Here is a 13,451-nt window from a genome sequence, read left to right as displayed (position 1 = left end):
AGCCTGAGAGTCACGGCTACTATAACTCTACAACATAGGTAGGCAAACTTTTTGGCCTGAGCGCCACATCTGGGAATAGAAATTTATGGTGGGCATGAATGCTCACAAAATTGCGGTTGGGGGGCAGGAGGGAGAGTGAGGGCTCTGGCTGGGGGTGCAGGCTCTGGGGTGGGGCTCAGGATGAGGAGTTTGGGGTGTAGGAGGGTGCTCCAGGCTGGGACTGAGGGGTTCAGAGGGCAGGAGGGGGATCAGGCTGGGGCAGGGGCACAGGGAGAGGCTCAGGAGTGCAGGCTCCAGGCGGTGCTTACTTCAAGCGGCTCCCGGAAGCAGCAGCATGTCCCCCCTCCAGCTCCTACGTGGAGGCATGATGGCCAGGCGGCGCTGTGCACTGCCCCGTCTGCAGGCACCACTCCCACAGCTCCCATTGGCTGCAGTTCCTGGCTAATAGGCACTGCAGGGGTGGTGCTTTGGGCAGGGGCAACGTGTAGAGCAGAGCCCCCTGGCTGCCCCTACATGTAGGAGCCAGAAGGGGATATACCACTGCTTCCAGGAGCCACATGGAGAGGCCCTTGATCCTGCTCCCAGCAGGAGCTCAAGGGCTGGATTAAAACGGCTGGCAGTCCAGATCCAGGCCCTGTGCTGTAGTTTGCCCTCCCCTGCTCTACAAGGACGTGCGATGAGACCACATGTCTCTAGACTCCATCTTGGGATGTCAGTAATTTTCCACTGACTGGTCTGGGAACCAAGCTTTGATGCAAAGGGTTCCTGCCATATACAAAAGCTATATAAGGCGGCGAGTGACATCATTTGGGGATCTTTGCTCCTCACAAGACAACTCCTGGAAACACCTGAGGAAAAAAGACTGAACTGGGGGAAGTGCTGGACACAGGCTAAAGGGATTTTTAGCCTGAGAACGAAACACCTGGGGATTCCAAGCTGTAAAGCAAGTGCTAAGTGCAGCTCCCCCCTTAAAAATCTGCAGCCTGCTTATATCATCTCTTTGGATATGAACAGCGGATTCTCACCTGATCTATTTAGTATACAGTAACTCCTCCCCTTAAAGTCGTCCCAGTTAACAGTCTCATTGTTACGTTGCTGATCAATTAGAGAACATGCTCGTTTGAAGTTGTGCAATGGATCCCTTATAATGTTGTTCAGCAGCCACCTGCTTTGTCCACTGCTTGCAGAAAGAACAGCCCATTAGAGCTAGCTGGCGGGGGCTTGGAACCAGGGTGGATCGGCAGCCCCCTATCAGCTCCCCGCTCTCCTAAGTTCCCTGTGCAGCAGCTGTCCAGTAGGCTGTCAACTGCCAGGCAGTTCAGCTGTCCCTCCCCCTACTGCTGTGTGCTGCTCCTGCCCTCTGCCTTGGAGCTGCTCCTGGGAGCTTCCTGCTTGCTGTGTGGGGCTGGTCAGAGAGCCTGCTTGTAACTGCAGCTGGGTGTCCCCCTACCTGTATGTATGCTGGTGAAAGTGCAGGTTGGAGGGCTTTGTAGCTTGTAGTACAGTGTGAGAGGGAGCCCAGGCTGGTGGGTCAGGGGGCTCAGTGGTACCCCAGTTCCAGTTGGCACCTAGGGGGAACCATCACACCTCGATCCTCACAGGGTCCAGGAGCGCAGGCTCCAGTCCAAGTGTGAACATCAACACAGCGATTTTTCAGCCCTGGAGCCTGAGCCCTGCGAGCCCAAGTCAGCTGACCCAACACAGCCATGGGTTTTTTATCCCTGTGTAGATATATCCTCAGATTCCACAGTGAGTTTATGGGGCTGGCAGTGTGAAACAAAATCTTTACATGTGAACTAACCGGAGTTGATCTGAAAGCCATTAACACCAAGAATATGTACCTGCGTGATACCAAAGTCATTCTACAGAGTAGAACTGCATTATTAGATAATTTTATGGGCTCAGACCACAAAGTTTTGTATGCAAACATGGTAAGATTTCCAGAATAGAAGACTTTAAAAAAAATTTCTATCTATTCTACCTTTTTTATCTATTTGAGAAAACGTGGACCTTATTCTGCTTCTGTTACATCAGCTTAACATCAGTAGTTATATCTATAGTCACATCAGTTTGAGTAAAACTGTATTTTGTCCATATTTCTTCAATTGAAATTCCACAGCATAAATCTGCATTAATTTACAGGTAAGGTAGTTTTACTCAAGTTCTTGCACTTACTTAGTAAGTTTACTGCTATTAAAGCTAAACCTTGAGAAGTATGGAAGTGATCAGTTAAGGTAACATTTTATTATTGTTGTAGTTTATGCATTTGATTAATATTGATGTGAAAATTCACCAGAAACATTCCCATAACAACATTAACTCTAATTCACAAATGTATAGTACCAGTGAATTTTCAATATACGCATCACTACACACTTTTCATGGGACATGATATCCACGGATTAGTAACAAGTATGTTAACAGTTTTCATACATACACCTCTACCTCGATATAACACGAATTTGGACATAACGCAGTAAAGCAGTGCTCTGGGGGGTGGGGCTGCGTGCTCCAGCGGATCAGTGCATCAGTGTGTCTGGCTCTGACATGCTGCTCTGAGTGGCGTGTTAAGGGTGCCAGGCCGGGGCTGACGGGTTGGATATGGGCAGAGGGTCTTGGGGGGCTGTCAGGGGACAGAAAGCAGGGAGGTAGGGTATGGGGTGGGGTCCTGGGGGTGATTAGGGATGGGGGGGTCTCTGGAGTTGGCAGTCAGGTGACAAGGAGCAGGGGGGCTTAGATCGGGAGTGGGGTCTCTGGAGGGGTGGTTGGGGTGGGGGGTCTCTGGAGGGGCGGTCAGGGGACAAGGAGGGGGACAAGGAGCAGAATGGGTACTGCATACACCGTGTTAGTTCTAACAAAAATGATTTGCTGACTATTAAGAACGGAAATGCTTGAGGCCAAAGCAAGTTCAATATAACATGGTTTCACCTATAATGCGGTAAAAAATTTTGGCTCCCGAGGACCGCGTTATATTGGGGTAGAGGTGTACCTTGAGAATCAAACAACGTAATTGGAATGTATAATGTAAATGTTGACGTTAATACTAAGTAAATCGTTAACTTTAAGAGCAACAGAATGTTGCCTTAGTTTATCGTGTGCATAGATTAAAATTCAGTATTTTTTTTTGTTTTTGAAATAGTTCCTAGGTATTTTCTATAAAGGTTATACTATTCACTCTTGCAACCTTAGCTAAGTTGACATTTCTATAAATGAAAATTTATAATAGCCAGCACTGCCAAACAAAGAATTTATAATCCAATAGCAGGATTTTTTTGAAATTACAGGAGACTGAACAAAAGGCACCTGTCAAGATCAGAAACATGACTGACCATTATACCATCAGTAATTGTCACTTTATATTGGAAAGTGGGAATATTTTAAAGTCAAAGTAAATTTGTCAAGTATGCCTTAAGATAAAATAATGTATCATATATTAAAGTTTCCAAACACAGACATTTATCATCCAGTTTTAGAATGCACACCAAAGACACTAACAATTTTTGCCATAGGTTTATGAGACAATCAATTTGCATGGTCAGTAGTGAAATATCTGAAAAAAGACCCATTTGTTATAAAAAATATTGATATATAAAATTAGAGATGGAACATGAGAAAAATGACCTTCTTTCTAGTACTACTTTTAATATTTCAGTCAAATGCCTTTAGTCAGGACAAACCATTTTAAGTTACAGAGGTTCACAATTAAACCAGTATTGCCTCCACAATATACACATCCAGATAAGTAATCAGGTAATTATACAAAGATCTTTATAAAATATATCAAGATCAACCTAAAACTAAGTTTCAAAACAATACGCATAACAAAAACAGAATCCATCAAGCACTGAATTTCATTAGTGTTTTTTCCTAAGAAGGCTCCATGGCTAACATATAGCAACATCTCAGATATTAACATTCTACAAATACATTAGAAGCAAGAGGAAGATCAAGGACAGGGTAGGCCCATTACTCAATGAGGTGGGAAAATAACAGAAAATGTGGAAATGGCAGAGATGCTTAATGACTTCTTTGTTTAGATTTTCACCAAGAAGGTTGGTGGTGTTTGGACATCTAACATAGTGAATGTCAGTGAAAATGCTCTTTTCCAGATGTCTGTGGCAAATACAGTGCCAACCTATAAAAAGGGAAATAAGGACAACCTGTGAAATTACAGACCCATCAGCTTAACTTCTATACCAGGAAAGATAATGGAGCAAATAATTAAGCAACCAATTTGCAAACATCTAGAAGATAAGGTGATAAGTGACAGTCAGCATGAACAAATAGTGTCAAACCAACCTGATAGCTTTCTTTGACAGGGTAACAAGCCTTGTGGATAGGGGGGAAGTGGTAGACATGGTATAGCTTGACTTTAGTAAAGCTTTCAATACTGTCTCGCATGACCTTCTCATAAACAAACTAGGGAAATGCAACGTAGGTGGAGCTACTATAAGGTGGGTGCAAAACTGGTTGGAAAACCTTTCCCAGAGAGAAGTTATCAGTGGTTCACAGTCATGGTGGAAAGGCATAAGTGGGGTCCCGCAGGGATCAGTTCTAGGTTTGGTTCTGTTCAATACCTTCATCAATGATTTAGCTCACCGGTTCTCAAACTGTGAGTCGTGACCCCAAAATGGGTCACAACCAATGGGGTTGCTAGGACTGCTGTTAGACTTGCTGGTGTTCAGAGCCGAAGCCAAAGCCTGAGCCCCACCGCCTAGGACCAAAGTTGAAGCCCAAGGCGCTTCAGCCCTGGGTGGCAGGGCTCAGGTTACAGGCCCCCTACCTGGGGCTGCAGCCCTTGAGCTTCAGCTTTGCCCCCCCTGGTCCAGGGTGATGGGGCCTTGGGTGAGCTCAGACTTCAGTTTCCCCTCCTTAGGTTGTGTAGTAATTTTTGTTGTCAGAAGGGCGTCGCGGTGCAATGAAGTTTGAGAATCCCTGATTTAGATAATGGCACAGAGAGTACACAAAGTTTGCGGATGATACCAAGCTGGGAGGGGTTGCAAGTACTTTGGAGGATAGGATTAAAATTCAAAATGATCTGGACAAACTGGAGAAATGGTCTGAAGTAAATAGGATGAAATTCAGAAAGGACAACTGTAAAGCACTCCATTTAGGAAGGAACAATCAGTTACACACATACAAAATGGGAAATGACTGCCTAGGAAGGAGTACTGCGGAAAGGGATCTGCAGGTCATAGTGGACCACGAGGTAAATATAAGTCAACAGTGTAACTCTGTTGCAAAAAAAGCAAACATCTTTCTGGGAAGTATTAGCAGGAGTGTTGTAAGCAAGACACGAGAAGTAATTCTTCTGCTCTACTCCGCGCTGATTAAGCCTCAACTGGAGTATTGTGTCCAGTTCTGGGCACCACATTTCTGGAAAGATGTGGACAAATTGGAGAAAGTCCAGAGGAGAGCAACAAAAATGATTCAAGGTCTAGAAAACCTGACCCATGAGGGAAGATTGAAAAAAAACAACTGTGTTTGTTTAGTCTGGAATAGAGAAGACTGAAAGGGGACATAACAGTTTTCAAGTACATAAAAGATTGTTACAAGGAGGAGGGAGAAAATTGTTAATTTCTGAGGATAGGAGCAATGAGCTTAAATTGCAGCAAGGGAGGTTTAGGTTGGACATTAGGAAAAACTTCCTTTCAGGGTGGTTAAGTACTGGAATAAATTGCCTAGAGAGGTTGTGGAATCTCCATCGTTGCAGATTTTTAAGAGCAGATTAACAAATACCTGTCAGGAATGGTCTAGAGATAATACTTAGTCCTGCCATCAGTGCAGGGGACTGGGCTAGATGACCACTGGAGGTCCCATCCAGTCCTATGATTCTATGATTTAAAAAAAGTTTAGACAGTTAACGACAATCTCAGAGTCATCTGTAATTCTACCAGTTGAGTTAGATCTACACCAAAATAATTTCACAAATCACAACATGACAGGAACTAGTGTATCAGCATGCACATTTTGCTTCAAGGACGACTGTCAACCCTAAATACCATATTATTTCACACCTTAAATTTAGTTCAGCTTCAGAGAAAGATAATCCAATTAATATTTCTGTATTTTTTTCTTTTAAATGAAGATTTGTCAAACTTTGACATCAGAAATAAAATGCCTTGCCCTTATAGTGGAATCATTTTAACACTAGAGAGATTAACATCTACTCATTCTTTGTAGAAGAAACAAAAACAATGAGTTTTGTCACTTTTGCTTCTCACTACATTCACTCTCATGAACAATTGGATGTTGATGAGATACCCAATACAAGAGTACTACTTTCACATCACCCTCCATAGCATTGGTGTCCAAACTTTTCCTCTCAGCCCCGCATCAGTAATGGAATGTGTCTGCAGCCCCCTGGGCCAAAAGCCGAGCTGCGGCCAGAGTTGGGAACAGAGCTGCGGTTGGGAGCAAAGCTGCAGCTGTGGCCAGGAGCAGCGCCGGAGTGGAGCAGAGAAGGGCTGGGGGTGTGGGGATTGGCCTGGGCCCCGCAGTACCCCACCTCAATGTTCCTGCACACCCCCATAGGGGACACGGCCCACAATTTTTGCAACCTGGCATCATTTTCAAAACCACTCTTAACCAGCATGGAGGGATCACTTCTGCATGTCATGATCCTGACAGTTACTAATACACAGAGGCTGCTGCACATGTATTTGAGATCATGCACCCAAGTGATGGTTGCTTTGGAGGCTAGCTGTCACACTACCAAGCTGATCTGGCTAAAGGAGAAAGAGGATGTCAAGCTGCTACTTGTGGATGATCTTTTCCTGGGAGCAGCTTCACTTACTGCAGAGCAGTTTCTGGACTTGGGAAATGAGCAGTAACTGGTAGGAAAACAAAGTGATGGAAACCTGGGGATGACCAGCAGAATTTCAGATGACAAAGGCCACTTTCCTAGAGATCTGCAGGGAGCTCACCCCAAATCTACAGCAACAGAACACCAACATCAATGCTCTTCTAAACATGGAGAAATATTTGGGCATTCCCATCTGGAAGCTCAACACCCCGACTGCTTCCAGTCAGTGACTAACCAATTTGGTGTGTTAGGTTGACTGTTGGAGCTGTTGTCATATAGGTGTCATACCAAAAAGAAGGTGCTGATTGGGTGGGCCAACAATGCTCAGAACCACTAACCACCACACAACAGGACCATCAGAGGCTCGTTCACCTGCACTTCTACCAATGTGATATATGCCATCATGTGCCAGCAATGCCCCTCTGCCATGTACATTGGTCAAACTGGACAGTCTCTACATAAAAGAATAAATGGACACAAATCAGACATCAAGAATTATAACATTCAAAAACCAGTTGGAGAACTCTTCAATCTCTCTGGTCACTCGATTACAGACCTAAAAATGGCAATACTTCAACAAAAAAACTTCAAAAACAGACTCCAACGAGAGACTGCTCAATTGGAATTAGTTTGCAAACTGGATACAATTAACTTAGGCTTGAATAGAGACTGGGAGTGGATGGGTCATTACACAAAGTAAAACTATTTCCCCATGTTTATTCCCCACCTCCCCCACTGTTCCTCAGACGTTCTTGTCAACTGCTGGAAATGGCCCACCTTGATTATCACTACAAAAGGTTTCCCCCCCATCCCCCTCCTGCTGGTAATAGCTCACCTTAAGTGATCACTCTGGTTACAGCGTGTATGGTAACACCCATTGTTTCATGCTCTCTATGTAGATAAATCTCTCCACTGTATTTTCCACTGAATGCATCCGATGAAGTGAGCTCTAGCTCACGAAAGCTTATGCTCAAATAAAGTAGTTAGTCTCTAAGGTGCCACAAATACTCCTTTTCTTTTTGCGAATACAGACTAACACGGCTGCTACTCTGAAAAATGCTCAGGATGTTATTGATGGATTTGCACGCTTTGGATTCCCAAATTGTACCGAGGACATTGACAGAAACCATTTTTGCCCCCTGCATCAGGCCTCAAGATTTATAAATAAAAAGGGTTATTGCTCCAAGGCCTGTTTGATCATTGTGGCACATTCAACGATATTTATCTGGGGTACTCTGGAAAGGTCCATGATGGAAGGATCTTTTGAAACTCCCATCTGTTTTCCCTAATCAAAAATTGAACTTCTGCTAACAAGATCACTATGGACATTAACAGTGTTGTGAATCCCTGTGTTATTCTGGGAGACCCAGCTTACTCTCTGCTTCCGTGGCTTACCAAGTCTTTTACTGAACTTGGATAGAAGAAAGGACCTGTTCTTCTATACCTTGAGTAGCTTCAAGATGACAGCGGAACATACATTTGGAAGGCTGACAGGGAAATGGGGATGTCTAAGAAGACTCGAGGCTGCTGAGCAATATCTGCCCTGTGTTACAACTGCTTGCTGTATTTTGCACATCTATGAGAACAAACAGAGCCCCACTGATATGTGGGAGGTAGAGGTGAAGAGACATTCAGAGTGCTATGAGCAGTGAGACAGCCTTCCTCTGCAAACTGCAGCAAATCATCAACGGCCACATTGTCAGGTATGCCTTGTGCTCCCTACTAAGGGCTGAAAATGCTGAAATGATATTTCATTTTGCTTTCTTGCAGGGTTTCATCGCCTTGTGTGTCAGCTGTAGTCTTTTGTGGCTCAACTGTTTTATACAAGCTTTGGGCAACAGTCTATTGAAAGATCATTTGTTATATTTAAGGGATGTGTAATTATTTTTCAGAAAAGCTCAAAGTTTACATTAAAAACTTTAATAAATATCAGACAGTGCAAACTATAAAGCGATTAACTGAACAAATCTGTGCAAACTTTAACCATAGTCACACAAACCACAAAAATTAAACAGTGTAAACTTTGGAATAATGAAAACATGTGAAACACATCTTTAAAAGTACTGAGTGCACACATTTGTGTTGCACTTTTCACAAACATGATAAGGTGCAGGAAATCTGCCTGTTGTCTTTTCCCGAGGTGTAGAATGACAAGGAAAGATGTCATCACTTGTGGTTGTTCACATGAAGGTGGAGTCCCAGATTTAGCTGTTTTCTCTATCTGCGAGTGGGGAGGGAAGTGCCTCTGACTGAAATTTTGGGAAGGATACTGCTACTCCCAAATAAGCTCTGTTGCCAAGGACTGCGGAACACGGCTGAGATGTGATTATGGCTGTAGGAGGTAACATTGTATTAACATGTTCTCCAACAAAGCTGTGTGCTTCTGCATCAGTTCAGGGAGCTGTTTCTGCAGGTCCCTGTCTTTTTCTATGACTTCCCCTTTCAGCTCTGTCTTTCTCCTTCTCCACAAGGAGAACTCCCCTCCAGTCCTATTGTCTTCTTGCTCCTCAAGTGTAGGAGACAAGGGGTCACACATTTCATCCTTGTCTTCCTTTTCTTGACACAGAGATTTGCCAGGCTTTCGGTAGTAAACAACATTCCTGTCCTTGGGGGTTTTGGGGCTTAAGGTGCAGAAGCTGGGCAACTGAGAAACAGAACAAGTAGATACTGTACAAATTCCAGTTTCCATGCCAACAATGATAAAAAAAATTCCCTCAGTTTTGGAAGGCCATTCCTGTAGCCTCTTCCTAGACTGGGATGGGCTTGAAAATGGTAAGATGTTTTTCCATGTTACTTCCCCTTTGCATAGGGATCCTGTTCTTATTATGGGTTGCTGGGGTGGTGAGTGGCAGGGGTAAAGGGGTAAGTGGCAGGGGTAAAGGGCTTGTTCTTGGGGTGTCCGTGGGCGATGGGGTGCTTGCTTTGGAGGATATTAACCTGATACAAGTCACAGTGCAACGTTCATGCCAGAACAGAATGGTTTCTTTGCCTTAAATTCTGTTTTTTCTCACCTACAGGCATTTACAAAGTGCATTAAAAAATAAATAGAGTTCAGCAGTAATTGTTGAGAATAGAAGGGGTTAGCAATGCTGGCAGTCTGATTACAGCTAACCAAGTGCCTTATAATTTCTATGCCTTTTAGATGCCTCCTTTTGGGAAGTATACCGCACAAAATGCTATGTATAGCTGCAAGTTCAGGCCATTGTTCAAAGCAAAGTACTTTTTATATTACCTTATTTTTATTACCTGTGGTTCTGTAATTTATGCCTCTTTATTTAAACCCATCACAGTGCCAATAGCTTGAATGGGATGGAAGTTGTAGGCCACAGCAGTCAACTGAGAGGACGTGGGAAAAGGGACGAGAAATAGGAGTAGGGAGTGGGTGCCAGTCCTGCTGGGGCCCATGAACTATTAAAATATAGGGGTCAACAATCAGCTACTGAGTCAGACTCCCCTCCACCCCCCAAATTGTGAGGAAATATATGACCTCTTCATGACACAATGAGGATACATGGGGGAAGGCTGCTGTAGCAGTGCTAAAATAATGAGAAAGGTATGTGGCTCCAGGAGTGTGTAATCACAAATGGGGTGATCCTGCTTGCAACATTTAAATGGGGATGTAACATTTGGTCTGTATGACTCCAGAGCATTACAGGGTATTCTTGCCAGCAAGTTAAAGAAGTATGGGCTGGATGAATGGACTATAAGGTGGAAAGAAAGCTAGCTAGATTGTCAGGCTCAACGGGTAGTGATCAATGGCTCCATGTCTACTTGGCAGCCGGTATCAAGTGGAGTGCCCCAGGGGTCGGTCCTGGGGCTGGTTTTGTTCAATATCTTCACAAATGATCTGGAGGATGGTGTGGATTGCACCCTCAGCAAGTTTGCAGATGACACTAAACTGGGAGGAGTGGTAGATATGCTGGAGGGTAGGGATAGGATACAGAGGGACCTAGACAAATTGGAGGATTGGGCCAAAAGAAATCTGATGAGGTTCAACAAGGACAAGTGCAGAGTCCTGCACTTAGGATGGAAGAATCCAATGCACCGCTACAGACTAGGGACCGAATGGCTCGGCAGCAGTTCTGCGGAAAAGGACCTAGGGGTTACAGTGGACAAGAAGCTGGATACGAGTCAACAGTGTGCCCTTGTTGCCAAGAAGGCCAATGGCATTTTGGGATGTATAAGTAGGGAAATTGACAGCAGATCAAGGGACGTGATCGTTCCCCTCTATTCGACATTGGTGAGGCCTCATCTGGAGTACTGTATCCAGTTTTGGGCCCCACGCTACAAGAAGGATGTGGAAAAATTGGAAAGAGTCCAGCGGAGGGCAACAACAATGATTAGGGGACTGGAACACATGACTTATGAGGAGAGGCTGAGGGAACTGGGATTGTTTAGTCTGCGGAAGAGAAGAATGAGGGGGGATTTGATAGCTGCTTTCAACTACCTGAAAGGGGGTTCCAAAGAGGATGGATCTAGACTGTTCTCAGTGGTATCTGATGACAGAACAAGGAGTAATGGTCTCAAGTTACAGTGGGGGAGATTTAGGTTGGATATTAGGAAAAACTTTTTCACTAGGAGGGTGGTGAAACACTGGAATGCGTTACCTAGGGAGGTGGTGGAATCTCCTTCCCTAGAAGTTTTTAAGGTCAGGCTTGACAAAGCCCTGGCTGGGATGATTTAGTCAGGGATCGGTCCTGCTTTGAGCAGGGGGTTGGACTAGATGACCTCCTGATGTCCCTTCCAACCCTGATATTCTATGATTCTAGGGCACACAGGCAAACAGAAAGTAGATTCTGGTGTGATGCCTTGTAGTATGGGATAGCAGTCATACTGTCAACTTAGTTCAAAATACAGATGCATTCACATGAACTTAACACACTAACTCATTCCAAAATTAACTAAATCCACTTTCAAAGTAGGTTATTCAATTTGCAGTTATTGACTGGTTTATTTGAAAGAAGAATTGCATCATGTGGACCCAGGATATTTTAATTTGAAAAACAAAAGTTAGTGCAAAAAAGCTTCTTGGTGTAGACACGCCCTAAGTGTAAGTACGCAAAAAAAAAAAAAAGAAAAAAGAAAAGAATCATAGAATATCAGGGTTGGAAGGGACCTCAGGAGGTCATCTAGTCCAAACCCCTGCTCAAAGCAGGGCCAATCCCCAATTTTTGCCCCAGATCCCTAAATGGCCCCCTCAAGGATTGAACTCACAACCCTGGGTTTAGCAGGCCAAAGCTCAAATCACTGAGCAAAGTAAGGCACCAAGGCTATTGTAATTAAGTTTTAGTTGTACTTAATACCTATTCTCCTCCAAACTTTTAAATCTTTCTTAGTTGAATAACTGGACTGCTGTCTATATAAAAGTAAATTACATAAAAATCAAATTGAAATGAGGTTCACTTTTAAAGTGAAAGCATCTCTCCTCATTCCCCGACACATATGCCTGGCAATATTGGTATTTTAGATTGCTACACTATGCTATATCCACCTCTCAAACACCAATCAAAAGGATGGCAACCCCTCTCAAAGCCAGGCCCCTTTTTGCAATTGAAAAACACTGTCGAGCAAAGATTGCCCTAGTACACATTCAGTGAGTAAGATATTCCCTTCTATTTACTTCCACACCCAGATGAATAGCTTCTTTTTAAAAAAAAAATACGTCGGAGCAGCAATTTCCAAACTTTATTAAAAAGAATGAGGAGTACTTGTGGCACCTTAGAGACTAACAAATTTACTTGGGCATAAGCTTTCGTGGGCTAAAGCCCACTTTGTCAGATGCATGCAGTGGAAAATACAGTAGGAAGACGTGTGAGTGTGTGTACACACACACACACACACAGAACATGAAAAAATGGGTCTTGCCATACCAACTCTAACTAGATCAATCAAATTAAGGTGGGCTATTATTAGCAGGAAAAAAAAAACTTGTAGTGATAATCAGGATGGCCCATTTCAAACAGTTGACAAGAAGGTGTGAGTAACAGTAGGGGAAAAATTAGCATGGGGAAATAGTTTTTACTTTGTGTAATGATACATCCACTCCCAGTCTTTATTTAAGCCTAATTTAATGATGTCCAGTTTGCAAATTAATTCCAGTTCTGCAGTTTCTCATTGGAGTCTGTTTTTGAAGGGGTTTTTTGGTGAAGAATTGCAACTTTTAGGTCTACAATTGAGTGACCAGGGAGGTTGAAGTGTTCTCTGACCGATTTTTCAATGTTATAATTCTTGAAGTCTGATTTGTGTCCATTTATTCTTTTGCACAGAGATTGTCCGGTTTGGCCAATGTACATGGCAGAGGGGCATTGCTGGCACATGATGGCATATATCACATTGGTAGATGTACAAGTGAACGAGCTTCTGATGGTGTGGCTGATGTGATTCGGTCCTATGATGGTGTCCTTTGAATAGATATGTGGACACAGTGGGCAACGGGCTTTGTTGCAAGCATAGGTTCCTGGGATAGGTTTTTTCGTTGCGTGGTGTGTGGTTCCTGGTGAGCATTTGCTTCAGGTTGAGGGGCTGTCTGTAAGCGAGGACTGGCCTGTCTCCCAAGATCTGAGAGACTGAGGGATCGTCCTTCAGGATAGGTTGCAGATCCTTGATGATTTGCTGGAGAGGTTTTAGTTGGGGGCTGAAGGTGCCG

The 13,451-nt window shown here is 43.8% G+C and overlaps 1 protein-coding gene across 18 annotated transcripts in view; it reads right to left on the bottom strand.

Annotated features, from left to right (window-relative positions):
- Positions 1-13,451, bottom strand: part of ENAH (ENAH actin regulator) — a 142,684-nt gene that overhangs the window by 83,296 nt on the left and 45,937 nt on the right. Inside the window, exon 2 of one of the 18 annotated variants that reach the window (XM_073338732.2) lies at positions 5,740-5,834. The exons of the other annotated variants lie outside the window; for them this stretch is intronic. The gene's annotated coding sequence lies outside the window, so the exon portion shown is untranslated. The remainder of the gene's footprint in view (positions 1-5,739; positions 5,835-13,451) is intronic. 18 annotated transcript variants of the gene reach the window in all.

Source organism: Lepidochelys kempii, chromosome 3 (assembly GCF_965140285.1).
Source record: "Lepidochelys kempii isolate rLepKem1 chromosome 3, rLepKem1.hap1, whole genome shotgun sequence".
In the NCBI taxonomy this organism is placed as follows: Eukaryota; Metazoa; Chordata; order Testudines; family Cheloniidae; genus Lepidochelys; species Lepidochelys kempii.
This window is presented reverse-complemented; position numbering and strand designations above follow the sequence as displayed.